Below are 15,532 nucleotides of genomic sequence, written 5' to 3' on the forward strand. Positions count from 1 at the left end.
GATAGATCAACTAGACAGAAAATCAGTAAAGATACAATGGACTTGAATGATACATTGGACCAGATGGATCTGACAGATATATTTAGAATTCTACATCCTGAGGCCATGGAATTCACTTTCTTCTCAAGTGTGCATGGCACATCCTCCAAGATAGATCACATACTGGGTCATAAAGCAGCCCTCAATAAATAGAAAAGAACTGAGATCAAACCATGCACACTTTCAGATCACAATGCTATAAAGCTTGAAATCAATCACAGGAAGAAGTCTGGGAAATCTCCCAAAACATGGAGGTTAAAGAACACCCTACTAAAGAATGAATGGGTCAATCAGGCAATTAGAGAAGAAATTTTAAAATATATGGAAACAAATGAAAACGAAAATACAACAATCTAAATTCTATGGGATGCGGCGAAGGCAGTCCTAAGAGGAAAGTATATTGCACTCCAGGCCTATTTCAAGAAATTAGAAAAAGTGTAAAATCTAACAGCTTACCTAAAGGAACTCGAGGGAGAGCAACAAGAGCACCCCAAACCCAGTCGGAGAAGAGAAATAACAAAAATCAGAACAGAAATGAACAATATAGAAATCAAAGAAACAGTTGAACAGATCAGTGAAACCAAGAGTTAGTTTTTTGAAAAAATAAACAAAATTGACAAACTTCTAGCCAGACTTCTCAAAAAGAAAAGAGAGAGCACTCAAATAGACAAAATCATGAACAAAAATGGACTTACTGCAACCAACTCCTCAGAAATACAAACAATTATCAGGGAATACTATGAAAAATTATATGCCAACAAATAGGACTGTGATAGTGGTGCTCTTGGTTTTAAGATTAGTAAAATTAGTGGGTAATCATAAAATTTTATCAGGTTTGTAACAGAAAATGGGGTGGAGATAAACATGCAGATTAAGATTATCTAAGTCTACAGAGTTTGAAAGCATAATGAAAACTAGAACAGGCCAGGTCCTGAAAATCTACTTGGTTGTCATCTACTTCTTATCCTGGGTTGAAAGTGAATATTATCTTAGAAGGAGCCCAGGGCCAGAAATAGGAGTTGAAGTCCATTGTGAAGGAGCTTTTTTAAAAGAAACTCATCCATGAGTTTACTTCCTTTAATTTGGAGGTGCAGGAACTAGTCAACAGTACATGCTAAATTCCCTTCCAACGAGGTTGTAGAGAGTCTTTAATTTAATGTCTCTTCCAATATACATACTCACCTGGCATTAGTCCATGCTCGCTTTTTTTCTTCTTCATTTGGGAACTCATTTAGGACGGAGTCAGAAATCAAAGCACTATTTTGTTTTAGGACCTGAATAAGGCCCTAGAAATAGGAGAGTATATCCCATTTTAATGCTGTGGGTTCATATAACCCTTTATTAAGCCTCATAGGTTGTTCTGTTTTTATTTTAAATGGGGATAATTGATGTTTGCCAAAAGGAGTAGACCTGAGGTTTAAAAGCAACAGCAAGAGAGGTTTTGGCCATGGCAGGTTAAAAGTTTCAGTAAGTTTTGCTAACTGAATTTTAATTGTGCCATTAGTTATTTCTACCACTCCAGAAGATTGGGAATGACAAGCACAGTGAAAATGCTGCATTATTGCCCAAATATTGCATACTCCTTTCTTTGTTCTGTGAAATGAAAACCTTGTCAGTATGTAGTTCTGAAGGAACTCTTCAAGTAGGAATAATTTCTTCAATTAATATTTTAGCTACTGTGGGGGTGCCTGGGTGGCTTAGTTGGTTAAGCATCTGACTTTCGCTTAGGTCATGATCTCGAGGTTCGTGGGTTCGAGCCCTGCGTCGGGCTCTGTGCTGACTGCCAGCTCAGAGCCTGGAGCCTGTTTTGGAGTCTGTGTCTCCTTCTCTCTCTGGCCCTCCCCTGCTCACGCTGTCTCTCTCTCTCTCTCTCTCTCTCTCCTAGAAAAAAAATAAAAAAAAATATTTTAGCTACTGTGAAGGCAGTAGCTTTCTGACATGGAAAGGCTTTGACCCAATGAGAAAGCATGCAACTCATAACCAAAATATATTTATAACTTAAGCAAGTGGTAATTGAATAAAATCTATTTGCCATATTTCAAAGAGACCCTTTGGGATGGGAAAAGGACCTTCAGATTTCTGGGGGACAAATTGTATACCAGTTATATACCTTATAAGCAACTGTTGGAGACAATTTACAAATGAATTGTTTTTCCAACATTATCATTTTTTCAAGCCCCATTGAGTTAATTGATGAATATATAATAAAAGGGTCATGGTCAGTAATAGAAACAATGGGTTTGCCATTAAATCCTTTCCATATCTGTGATAGGGGCTCTAATTTTCCTCCTTTTGTTGCCATAGTCATTTTTCCTCCTTAGAAGACCTTTCTTGTGCCTGTAAAAGAGGGTTTTTAAATGAAAGTTATTCAAGATTAAAGGTACATTTGAGAATCTGAGTAGATTCAACCATTAAGGCTGCCTGTTTTGTGGCTGAATCAGTTAAATGATTTCGTTTAGCTCCTGTGGAGTTTGTCTTTGAATGTCCAGGATTTTGTTTTGTTGTACCAAAACAACTCGCTATTATGAAAAAATCCTATTTTCTATTTTTAATAGTTTGTCGAGTAAAGGTCAGAAATCATCTTTGTTTCCATAGAATGCCAAAAGCATAATGACTATCAGTATAAATATTACACATTTTATCTTTTACTAGCTGGCAAGCCCTGATGAGAGATATTAATTCTGCCTGTTAAGCTGACTTAACACTTGGTACATAAGAGCTTTCAATAATACCAGTTAGTGATGTAATAGTATACCCAGCTTGGTAATGTTCTTGTTCATCCCTAAGATAAAACCATCTGTGAACCATAATAGGTCTACAGTGAAGAGGCATTTCCTATAAATCATTTCCTAGTGCAAGAAGAGAATTGGTTAATGGAATACAATCACAGGTATTAAGGTGTGAAGTGTCTCTTATGTAGATAGTAAGGTGGCAAGGTTAAGATTATGACATTGCATTAGGGTGATGTGAGTTGCAGATAATAAGAATAATTCATAGGAAACAAGTTGACTAACAGAGAAATGTTGGATATAATGAGTTCAGAAGGGATTCAATGGAGTGAAGCACATAGTTAAAGGAGAGTTTTAGGTGGTATTTTCCTACAGGTAAACAAAATTAATTGTAATTTGTCTCTTGAGACTTTATGGCTCTTAGAGACCAGTTGTGATAAGAAAATAGTGTCCTTTTGAGAATATGTTTCTGTGTATGAACATAGCAATAATTAATCAACATATCGAGCAAGAATAGAGTGCTGAGGAAAAGTCATGTCTTCTAAATCACTTCTCAAGATGTGAGAAAAGTATAAGGGATTTCAGTATATCCCTGTGGTATTACAGTCCAGGCATATCGGCAACTCTCCTAAGAGAAGGTAAATGGATGCTGACTATCCTTATTTGCATGAATGCTTAAAAAGCACCACATATGTAAATTACTGAAAACTTTTGGGCATCGGTGGGTATAGCAAAATGTATTGTATGGGGGTTAGGAACTATAAGGTGTGCTGCCATGACAATGGTGTTCATAGCTCTCAAATCTTGGACAAATCTCCATCCTTTATCATGAGCATTTTGTACCAGAAATATTGGAGTGTTACAAGGGGTAATAAAAGGAATAAATCTTTTTAAAAAAATTTTAATGTGTATTGTTGAGAGAGAGAGAACTAGCAGAGGAGGGACAGAGAGAGAGAGAGAGAAAGAATCGGAAGCAGTCTCCAGGCTCAGTTTTGTCAGCACAGAGCCCTACACGGAGCTTGAACACATGAACCATGAGATCATGACCTTAGTCGAAGTCGGATGCTTAACCGACTAAGCCACCCAGGTCCCAAGAATGGATCTTCTTTTTAAGTAATCTTGAATAATTAGCCTAATTCCATTTATAGCCTCAGATTTTAATGGATATTGGCAAACATTGGGCAATGGTTTGGATTCATCTATAGTTATTTTAGTTGGAGTGGGAGACTTATTTTTTTATGTCAGTGGAAGAAGTAGACTATAATTATTCTTTTTTTTCTTTCATAGTTTATTATCAAGTTGGATTCCATATAACACCCAGTGCTCATCCCAACAAGTGCCCTCCTCCATTCCCATAAATTCCCTTCCCCTCTTCCTCCCCCCCATCAGCCCTCAGTTTGTTCTCGGCATTCAAGAATCTCTCATGGTTTCCCTCCCTCCCTCTCCCCAACTATTTTTCCCCTTCTCCTCCCCCATGGTCCTCTGTTAAGTTTCTCCTAATCCTCATATAAGTGGTAGCATATGGTATCTGTCTTTCTCTCTCTGACTTATTTAAATTAATATAATACACTCAAGTTCCATTCACATTGCTACAAAAGGCCAGATTTCATTCTTTCTCATTGCCATGTAGTATTCCATTGTATAGATAAACCACATCTTCTTGATCCATTCTTCCGTTGATGGTCACATAGGCTCCTTCCATGATTTTGCTATTGTGGAGAGTGCTGCTATGAACATTGGGGTACATGTGCTCCCGTGCATCAGCACTTTTGTATCCCTTGGATAAATTCCTAGCAGTGCTATTGCTGGGTCATAGGGGCGTTCTATCGTTAATGTTTTGAGGAACATCCACACTATTTTCCAGAGGGGCTGCACCAGTTTACATTCCCACCAACAGTGTAGGAGGGTGTCAGTTTGTTCACATCCTTGCCAGCATCTAGAGTCTCCTGATTTGTTCATTTGAGCCATTCTGACCGGCAAGAGGTGGTATCTCTGTGTGGTTTTGAGTTGTATTTCCCTGATGATAAGTGACACTGAGCATCGTTTCACGTGTCTGTTGGCCATCTGGATGTCCTCTTTGGAGAAGTGTCTGTTCATGTCTTCTGCCCATTTCTTCACTGGATTGTTTGTTTTTCAGGTGTGGAGTTTTGTGAATTCCTTATAGATTTTGGATACTAGCCCTTTATCTGATATGTCATTTGCAATTATCTTTTCCCATTCCATCAGTTGCCTATTGGTTTTATTGATTGTTTCCTTTGCCATGCAGAAGTTTTTTTTTTATCTTGATGAGGTCCCAATAGTTCATTTTTGCTCTTGATTCCCTTGCCTTTGGGGATGTGTCAAGTAAGAAATTGCTGCTGTTGAGGTCAAGGAGGTATGTCCCTTCTATCCTGATTTTCCTGAGGGTTTTTATTAAGAAAGCATGCTGTATTTTGTAAAGTGCTTTTTCTGTATCTATTGACAGGATCATATGGTTCTTCCCCTTTCTTTTATTAATGTGATATATCACATTGATTGATTTGCGAATACTGAACCAGCCCAGGAATGAATCCCACTTGATCATGGTGAATAATTATTTTTATAAGCTGCTGAATTCGATTTGCTAGTATATTTTTGAGAATTTTTGCATCCCTATTCATAAGGGATATTGGCTTGTAGCTCTCTTTTTTTGCTGGGTCTCTGTCTGGTTTGGGAACCAATGTAATGCTGGCTTCATAGAAAGAGTCCAGAAGCTTTCCTTCCATTTCTATTTTTTGGAATGGCTTGAGAAGGATAGGTATTAATTTTGCTTTAAATGTCTTGTAGAATTTCCCTGGGATGCAATATGGCCCAAGATGCTTATTTCTTGGGAGTATTTTGATAACTAATTCAGTTTCTTCACTAGTTATGGGTCTGTTCAAATTTTCTATTTCTTCCCGTTTGAGTTTTGGTAGCGTGTGGGTGTCTAGGAATTTTTCCATTTCTTCCAGGTTGTCGAGTTTGTTAGCATATAATTTTCATAGTATTCTCTGACAATTGTTTGTATTTCTGAGTGATTGGTGGTGATAAGTCGATTTTCACCCATGATTTTATATATTTGGGTCCTATTTTCGTTTTGGGGAAGTCTGGGTAGGGGTTTATCAATTTTGCTGATTTTTTTCAAGAAACCAGCTCAATTTCATCAATCTGTTCCACTGTCTTTTTAAAAATTCTATATTATTTATTTTTGCTATGATTTTTATAATTTTTCTTCTGCTCTCGTGGTTTCTTTGCTGCCCTGCTTCTAGTTCCTTTAGGTGTGCTGTTCGATTTTGTATTTGGGATTTTCCCTGTTTCTTAAGAACTTCCTGGATTGAATGAATGTATTTTCCTATTAGAACTGCCTTTGCCGTATCCCAAAGGGATGTTGTGTTTTCATTTTCATTTGTTTCCATATATTTTTAAATTTCTTCTTTAATTGCCTGATTGACCCATTCATTCTTTAATAGGCTCCTCCTTAACCTCCATGCATTTGGAGTTTTTCCACACTTTTTCCTGTGTTTGATTTCAAGTTTCATACCATTGTGATCTGAAAGTGTACATAGTATGATCTCAATTCTTTTAAATTTACTGAGGGCTGTTTTGTGACACAGTATGTGATATACTTTGAGAATGTTCCATGTGCACTAGAGAAGAATGTGTATTCTTCTGCTTTAGGATGAAAAGTTTAGGATGAAAGGATCCATTTTGATCAATTCTTCAGCTGTCACTTCTTCCTGGAATTTCTTTTGAGGACAGTTCTTCCATTTTATCGTTTTGGCTAACTTTCTATCTCTTGTAAGTTTTAAAGTCTTGTTATGTGCTCTGCACCTGTGACTGTTGCTATATTAAATGAGGCTCATAGACTGTTCAGGGATTGGTCGTTCAGGAAGTGTTCCTAAAAGGGTGTCCCTTGGTCCTTCTTATTGGGACTTTGGTTATTTTATTTCCCTACTTACAGTGATATTTTGGACTCTCCACCTCGTGCACCTTGGTTTGTTCCCTGAAGTAGCCCTGAAAAGGAAAACAAACAAACAGGAGCAAAAGCACGCAAACATACGAACAAATCAAACAAACAAGCAAAGCGACAAAAATAATAATAAACAAAAAACAAAGGACAGTCTAAAAGCAGAGAAACGGACATCACAGCTTCTAATAAAGAGCAGGGTGGAGGTAGGGCTGATGGAAGAGCATATACAAAGAGAGAAGTGACAGGGATGGTGAGAAATAGAAAATGAACAATGACCAGGCAGGAAGACTAAAAGCTTTAATCCAGAGAGAGAAAAAGGAGAATACAGTAGGAGGTGAGGAGAAAGAAATGAAGATTATGTTATCCAGAGAAACATTATAGTCTGATTGTTCCAGAGAGAGAGGGAGAGAGAGAGAGAAGGTAAAGAAGGAGGTGTAGAACATGTATCAGGATGATGGATTAAATATGTCTATTTAAGCAAACCTATAACCAGAATAACCAGTCTAGAGGAGGGGAGGGATAAGAGTGAGAAAAGGGGTAATATATCTGAATAGCAAGAATTGACCTAGAGTTAATCACGGCAGTACAGCAGTGCTGGTCTTGGGGGAGAAGATCGATTTCCGCAGCATCTACCCCTTTCCCGGAAAAAAAGCAGCTCCCCAGCATAGATGGGTGTGGATTCGTGTAGGCAGGTCCCGCCTCCACTGTGAGTCCCAAGGGCCTACCCCTAAGGCCCCGCCTTGGTGGTTGTGGGGAGAAAAATGGCAACCCCCAGTCCCGTCTCCTCAGACCAGGTGTCCCAAATCATTCCTTTGGATCTGTCCTCTCTGTGCCACAGGTGGAAACCAGGTGGGCCGTCAATGCCTTATGCCCAGCCATGTTCCACGCTCTCACTCTGTGCAGTTAATGATGCTTCCTGAAATGTAGTCCTGCAAGCTAGGCACTTTAGAGCAGGGGTTGGTTCCTCTTGATGCCAACTGAGCCCCTTGGGTACTACCTAACCCAGAGGTAACTTGTTTTGTCCCCCAGTTGGGGGATAGGATAGGATCCCTCTCAGTCCCTGGCAGAGGTTTTTCTCTTGTCCGGATACAATCCTACATTTCCCCAGCCACGTTTTCTCTTTCCTTTGTCTCTCAGCAGAAGGGGATCCCTCCGCTCTGAACATCCATGTCCCGGCCTGTTTTTATCTCCCTCAGTTTGCAATCACACACCTATGAGGCTGTCTTCCTAGTAGACTCCATCTCCTCTCCTCCTCCATCTAAAATTCTTAAAAGTGTCCATACCTATAAAATAAAGCAGATGTTTAGTACATAGTAATGTAAATAAATATGTAGAGGTCGAGGGGACATACTATTTCTTCAGTAGAATCTCAGTTAATGAAGAAAGAAGGGTGCAACTAAAATAGTATTTGCCACACACTACAGTAATAATTTTGCAGGCAAGATCTATCAGTGTGTGATATGGTTAGTAGGACAAAGTATTTCTGTACAAGATAGGTATTACTTACAAAGGCGAAAAATGATACTAACTCCTCAGCAGAGAAATTAAGCTAGGACCACCTCAACCAAAGCTATCAAAGTTCTTAAGACATAAAGACATGACATATTCCTCTCCCATCCCCCAGTATGATACACTGTGGTATTCCTGTTCAGAATTTATAAACTGAATTCCAAATTATGAGAAAACATGAGGAAAAACACTAACTGAATGACATCCCAAAGTGTAAAAGCTGTCAAACAAACAAACAAACAAACAACAATGAAAATAAGAAACTATCCAAGATTAGAAGTGACAAAGGAGAGTATTACAAAATGCAATGTGTGATCCTAGCCTGGGTTCCACCAAAGTAGTTTTTAAAAAAGGGGGGGGGTGATGGGAAAATTGATGAGACTTGAATAAAGTCTGTAGTTTAGTTAGATTAGTTAACCCCATATTATAAAAAATTACTTTCCAGGTTTTTATACTCTACTATGGCTATGCAATATGCCAGCACCTGGGGAAGATGGGTAAAATAAATTATCTATATTAAAATTTCTTGAAGGTTGGAAATACTTTCAAAATGAACGTTAAAATGTTCATACTTGTTTTGTTTTATTTTCATGTATTTATTTAGAGAGACAGAGAGCAAGAGGAGCAGGGGAGAGCCAGAGAGAGAGGGAGAGAAAGAGAGAATCTCAAATAGGTTCCATACTGTCAGCATAGAGCTTGATGTGGGGCTTGATCTCATGAACTGTGAGATTCTAACCTGAGCCGAAATCAAGAGTGGGACACTTAACCAACTGAACCACCCAGGCACCCCATAATGTTCATGATTTTGGTGTACTATATCCATCCTTAGAAATCTAGCCTAGACAGTTTAAACTGTTTGTCCTAAGAAATTTGTTAACCAAATTCCTTCTACTTTCCAATTTTCCTCTCTGACATCATCATGCTTCATAAATATTCACAGATATTTGCCAAGTATTGTTTACCTTACTGAGGGTCCAAATAAATTAATTTAAATGGTTGTGAAAATAGTCTAAAACTTCAAGAAGCTATAGAATGGCCAGTTGTGACTTTCCCTTTAAGATCAAAGGAAACATTGCCACTGGGACAAATGAATAGTCTGAGGTTGTAATAGATGCAGGAGAAGGTGCAGCCGCTCCTACTAACTGAAGACAAAACTAACATTCAGTTGAAGATTGTGGTCAATATCAAGAATCAGAGATGGCTGACAGGACATATTCTCAAAGGAAAACTTTCAGGTATAAAACTATTGGTGGTCACTAATCCTATAAGTGGAGAAACACTGGAACATACTGTCTTCATTTTCAATAGAACTTTGTGAATCTTTTAACTAGAAATGGTATGTTGTATGGATTACTCTGGATGCCATTTCAAACACATTTCTAGTTGCTAAGAAACTGGACAGAATCAAAACTGTATACCAGACTGTGAAAACAAGGGCAAAACATTGAAGCTCTTCAACACCATGAAAATGACTTTGTCTAGAAGACTACATTAATTGCCAATTATGTTTTTTAAAAAATATGGTGAATATATATCATCTGAACCATTTTAAAGTGTAGCGTTCAATAGTGTTAAGTATTCACACTGTTGCATAAAAGTTCTCTAAAAATTTCTCATCTTGCAAAACCAACTCTACCAGTTAAACAACTCATAACTTGCCCCTTCCTTGAACTCATAACAATCACTCTATTACATTTTTTTAATTAATAGCAGTTTTATTAATAATTGCCATAACTTTATAGCAACCAATATATCCTTCAGTAGATGGGTGTATAAACCAAATGTGGTACATGCATACAATGGAACATTATTAAGAAATTTAAAAAGAAATGAGTTCTTAAGACTAAAAAAAAGAATGGAAGGAAACTTAAGGTGTATTGCTAATGAAAGAAGCCAAGCTTAAAAGGGTGCATAAGTCGGACGCTTAACTGACTGAGCCACCCAGGCACCCCTAGGAAGTTAGTTCTTAGCATTTATATTGCTTAGTGAGAATAGAGGAAGAGCAGGATATAAAATCTTTCTGGAGGCAAGAAATATTATTTCAGTTCTGAGATTCCAGTGAAAAAGTAAATTGCTGTATTGTTTCTCTATATCCTTAACTATGAATATGAGAATGAATTAATATTAGGTATAAAATATTTTCTATTCACTAAATGACAGATAATAACATAAATGATAGCAAAATGATAGAGCTCCCAAATACATACACTTAGTTCTTTTCCTTAGAATGAGAAGCATAAAATGTTCAATTGTATTGTTTCATTAAATGTATAAAAATATAAAACTTTATTAAATGAACAAACATTTTAAAATATTCTGCTTGCAACACTTCAAAACAGAAAGCTGAGATTTGGGATGGCAGAAGGAAATGGCAAAAAATTTTGGATTAAAAAATGGGAAAAATTAATGAAGAAAATAATATAAATGGCAAAAGATTTCAGAAGGATCATTATGAAATGATACTGAAAGACATAGGAGACCTGAAATGGAGGAGTGATCAGATAACGACAAAGATATTGAGAGATAAATAAAAGGAGAGAAAAGAAGAAATAGATGAGGGAGGGACAGAAGCAGAGAGGAAATAGGTGAGGATGAGGGGGTATTCACAGACTACAGTGCATGCTCTTGCTTTTTTTTGACTTTGAGCCTCACATGGGTTTTCATTCTTTGAAATTGAAGAAGTCATACAGCCACTGATTCCAACTCTTTGAATTCTTTTAGCTGTAAATAATCACAAATTTTCAGTGCAATAGTGTTAAAGTTACATGCTGACCAGGATTTTCTCAACTCTAGACTAGATAGTTGCACGGTATTTTTCTTTTTCTCTTCTTTTTTTCCTTTCCTTTCCTTTCCTTTCCTTTCCTTTCCTTTCCTTTCCTTTCCTTTCCTTTCCTTTCCTTTCCTTGCTTGCTTGCTTTTTTGAAAAACTGAGGTTCAATTATTCCAGTGTGACTACAGATTTTTTTGTGTGAGCTGGCTGATCGTACATGGGAGAAAAATGGCACAATTTCCTCCCAAGCCAAAATGGAATAATCGGGATGAAAATATTAATAGAGTATTCATATCCTATTGGGATAAAAATGTGAACCCAAATCAAAGCAATCAAATGGGTTGTAATCATACCTTAAAAAGTATGTCAAAACTGTCTGTCGGATGGGGGAGGGAGGATGGTTAAATTATAATAAAAATGGCCAAAGAGTTGGAATCTAAATCATTCATGAGGAAAAAATAAAAGTGTCAAATAAAGGAACTGAATTTGTTGGGTTGGAATATTTAGAATTTAGAAATGATTAAATCATCATCTTTATTGATGTGATTCTGTTTGATAGTGAGGATGTGGGTCATCTAATTTTTCATTTAAAATGAAGAAGGTAATTAGAGAGCAGTGGCAATTTGAGTCACCTACAAAAAGTAATTTTTGTTTTAGTGAAGCTTAAGTATATATTTAGAGAGTGTTAAGTTTCACCACCAGAGAAATTGCGATCTAAGAAGAGAGAAATGTTGTTTTCCCCTTCTTCCTTATCCCCTCTCTGTCACAATTCTTTATTTAGTTTTACATTTTGTCTTTTGAAGTGTTTCATTTCTTTTCAGAACTTTAGGGAATGCAGTTATACTAGACAACTTTATCTTCTCTTTTTAGACATTTCTAGAGAAAGATTTCCAACTAGTCAGAAAGTGGGTGTTTTCTGCCACATGGCTTTGTTCTCCATAAGGAGAGATTTTGACAAGGCAATGGACATTTTATGGGTGTTCAGTTACCCTGTCTTTTTCCTTAACTGCTGAGTTGTTTATGCTTTACATTTACCAGAACTCTGTTTACAGGTGGTGTGACATCTGCAGTGGTGAGCAAATGAATGAGAACTTTGCCTGGGGATTTTCTTTTCCCAGTCTTTCTAATTTATTATCTTAAGAAAAAGTCAATGTACTAAAGCCCCATTTTGTTCCTGCGTGGTGGAAGAGGATACTTCTACAACTTTGTGTAAAGCATCCAGACCCTTTGAGCAAGTAAGAACTATGTATTTCACTTCCTTTTTCAGCTCAAGGCCCATCCAAGAGAACTACTTCTGCTGCATCCCAGTTGTGGAAGAAAGCTCCAGCACACTGGTTGTTGGGGTTGGGGAAAGTACTTTACGTAGTTAAATGAAACATAATAGGTGTTATTATAAGGCTTTTCCCAAACTATGGTACCACTTCACTGAAACAAATTGAAACATAATGGCTCTTTAAGTATATTTAAACTTTCTGTGTAGGGTATTCATAAACCACTGCCTCTCTTATGTTAGTGAGTGTAATGGAATGCTTATATTGGAAAGAAAACTGAAGTACAAGGAATTTAGCTTTCTTGTTAGAAATGCTGAAATCTGACAGCTGATACCTAAGTAAATGCTTCTGAATTGAAGCACAAGTCCTTACACATATCTACTCAATCACTGTCATAAAGATTTCTGGCTTAGGGACAACTGGATGGCTCAGTCTATAGAACAGGTGACTTTTTAAAAAAATTTTTAATGTTTTATTTGTTTCTGGAGAGAGAGCAAGAGAGAGCAGGAGAGGGTCAGAGAGAGAGGGAGATACAGAATCCAAAGCAGTAGAGCAGGTGACTCTTGATCTCAGTGTTGTAAGTTCTACTTCAGGTTGGGTAGAGAGATTAGTTAAAAATAAACAAAACTATATTTCAAAGATTTCTTGTTTATACTTCTCCCCAACCCACTCTGCCCTACACTTCAATTGGTACATACATTTCTTTCTTCCACAAATAATTTATATTAATAACTTACATGAAGGATATCCTAAAACTTTGTTACTTTATCCATTTTGTAGTTCAAAACATCTCTTTCATATAATCCTTGACATATTTCAGATTTAAACGTAAATCATCTTCATTTTCCCTAGACATTCAGGAATGATTTACAGATAAAACTTCTAATTTCCTGATTTTTTTTTCAGGCTAGGTACATTTCATATCCCTCACTTTCTTTTCTGGGTGCTAAATAACTGTGTCTAAATAATTTTGTGTTAATTTTGTCACCCAACCAAGACCATTACAATGTGATGAATCTAGGGGTGCCTGGGTAGCTCAGTCAGTTAAAAATCTTCAGACATACAATGTTAGTTGAATGATGCGTTCCTCACAGTGTACTTTTCACAGTGTTGCTGAGTATATAAAACTTACCTTATAATTCCAGCATGTGTTTTCAAACATTACCAACTTAGTGAAGCAACCTGGTAACTGAATGCAGCATTCCGCACGGTGTTGTTTCTCAGAGTAAAGCATACCGCACTTCCCTCATTGGTCTCCGAATCTGTATTCTAACACCACTAACAGAGTGAAACAAGACGTTTCACAAGACTAACACTACTAACAGAGTGAAACAAGACGTTTCACAAGACTAACAGAGTGAAACAAGATCATTCATGTTGAATGATCCATTCCCCAGTGTTCTTTCACAGAGATGAGTGTATAACACTTACCTTATACTTCCATGCATGCATTTTCAGACATTACTAATTTAGTGAAACTACTTGGTAACTGAATGCTGCATTCCGCACAGTTTCAAAGAGCTGAGCATACGGCAATTCCCTCACTAGTCTCTGCATCTGTATTCTAACACTACTCACTTAGTCAAACATGACCTTAGGTGAATGATGCAATCCCCACGGTGTTCTTTCACAGGGTTGAGAATATAACACTTAGTTTACCCTTCCATGCATGTGTATTCAAACATTACCAACTTCGTGAAACAACCTGATAAATCAATGCAGCATTCTGCACACTGTTGCATCACAGAGTGAGCACACTGCACTTCCCTCACTGGTCTCTGCATCTGTATTCAAATACTACTAATCTAATGAAACGTGATGTCAGTGGAATGACACGTTACTGATAGAGTTCTTTCAAAGAGTTGAGTGCATAACACTTAGTTTCTACTTCCATGCACGTGTTTCCAAACATTACTAACTTAGTGACACAAGATTGTAACTGAATGCTGCATTCTGCACAGTATTGTTCTCAGAGTTGAGCATACAGCATTTCCTTCAATGTGCTCCGTATCTGTATTCTATCACCACTAACATACTGGAACATGACGTTTGTTCAGGGATGCGTCCCCCACAGTGCCCATTCAGGGAGTTGCGTATAGAACACTTAGCTTATAGTTCCATGCACGTGTTTTCAAACATCATTAAATTGATGAAGCAAGATTGTGACTGAATGCTTCATTCCACAGAGTGTTGTTTCTCAGAGTTAAGCACCCAGCACTTCCGTCAATGGTCTCCGCCGCATCTGTATTCTTAACACTACTAACATAGCGAACCGTGATGTTAGTTCAATGATGCGTGCCCCACCAGGGTTCTTTCACAGAGGTCAGTACACAACATTTACCTTATGCTTCCATGCATGAGTTTTCAAACATTACTCACCAGTTGAAACAAGACTGTAAATGAATGCTGCATTCCAACAGTAGTGTTATTTCTCAGAGTTGAGCACACTGCACTTCTTTCAATGTTCTCCACATCTGTATTCTATCACCACTAACATAGTGGAACATGATGTTTGTTCAAGGATGCGTACCTAACAGTGTTCATTCACAGAGTGGCGTATAGAACACTTGACTTATAGTTCCATGCACGTGTTTTCAAACATTATTAAATTGATGAAACAAGATTGTGACTGAATGTTGCAATCCGCAAGAGTTTTGTTTCTAAGAGTTAGGCACACAGCGCTTCTGTCAATGGTCTCCGCATCTGTATTCTAACACTACTAACCTAGTGAACCGTCACGTCAGCTGAATGATGCGCTCCCCACGGTGTTCTTTCAGAGAGTCGAGTGTATAACACTTAGGTTCTACTTCCATGCATGTGCTTTCAAACTTTACTAACATAACGAAACCATATTGTTACCGAATGCTGCATTGGACACAGTGTTCTTTCACAGAGTTGAGCACACTGCGCTTCCACATTGGTCTTCGCATCTATATTCTAACACTACTAACAGAGTGAAATACATCGTTAGTTGAATGATGCGTTCTTCACAGTGTACTTCCACAGTGTTGAGAATATAAAACTTACCTTATATTTCCAGCACGTGTTTTCAAACATTACCAACTTAGTGAAGCAACCTGGTAACTGAATGCAGCATTCCTCACGGTGTTGTTTCTCAGAGTAGAGCATAGGGCACTTCCCTCATTGGTCTCCGAATATGTTTTCTAACAATACTAACATATTGAAACATGACGTTAGTTGATTGCTGCGTCACCCATAGTGTTCTTTCAAAGAGTGGAGTATATAA

This window comes from Hyaena hyaena, unplaced genomic scaffold (genome assembly GCF_003009895.1).
Source record: "Hyaena hyaena isolate Hyena2069 unplaced genomic scaffold, ASM300989v1 scaffold_10, whole genome shotgun sequence".
NCBI classification, from domain to species: Eukaryota; Metazoa; Chordata; class Mammalia; order Carnivora; family Hyaenidae; genus Hyaena; species Hyaena hyaena.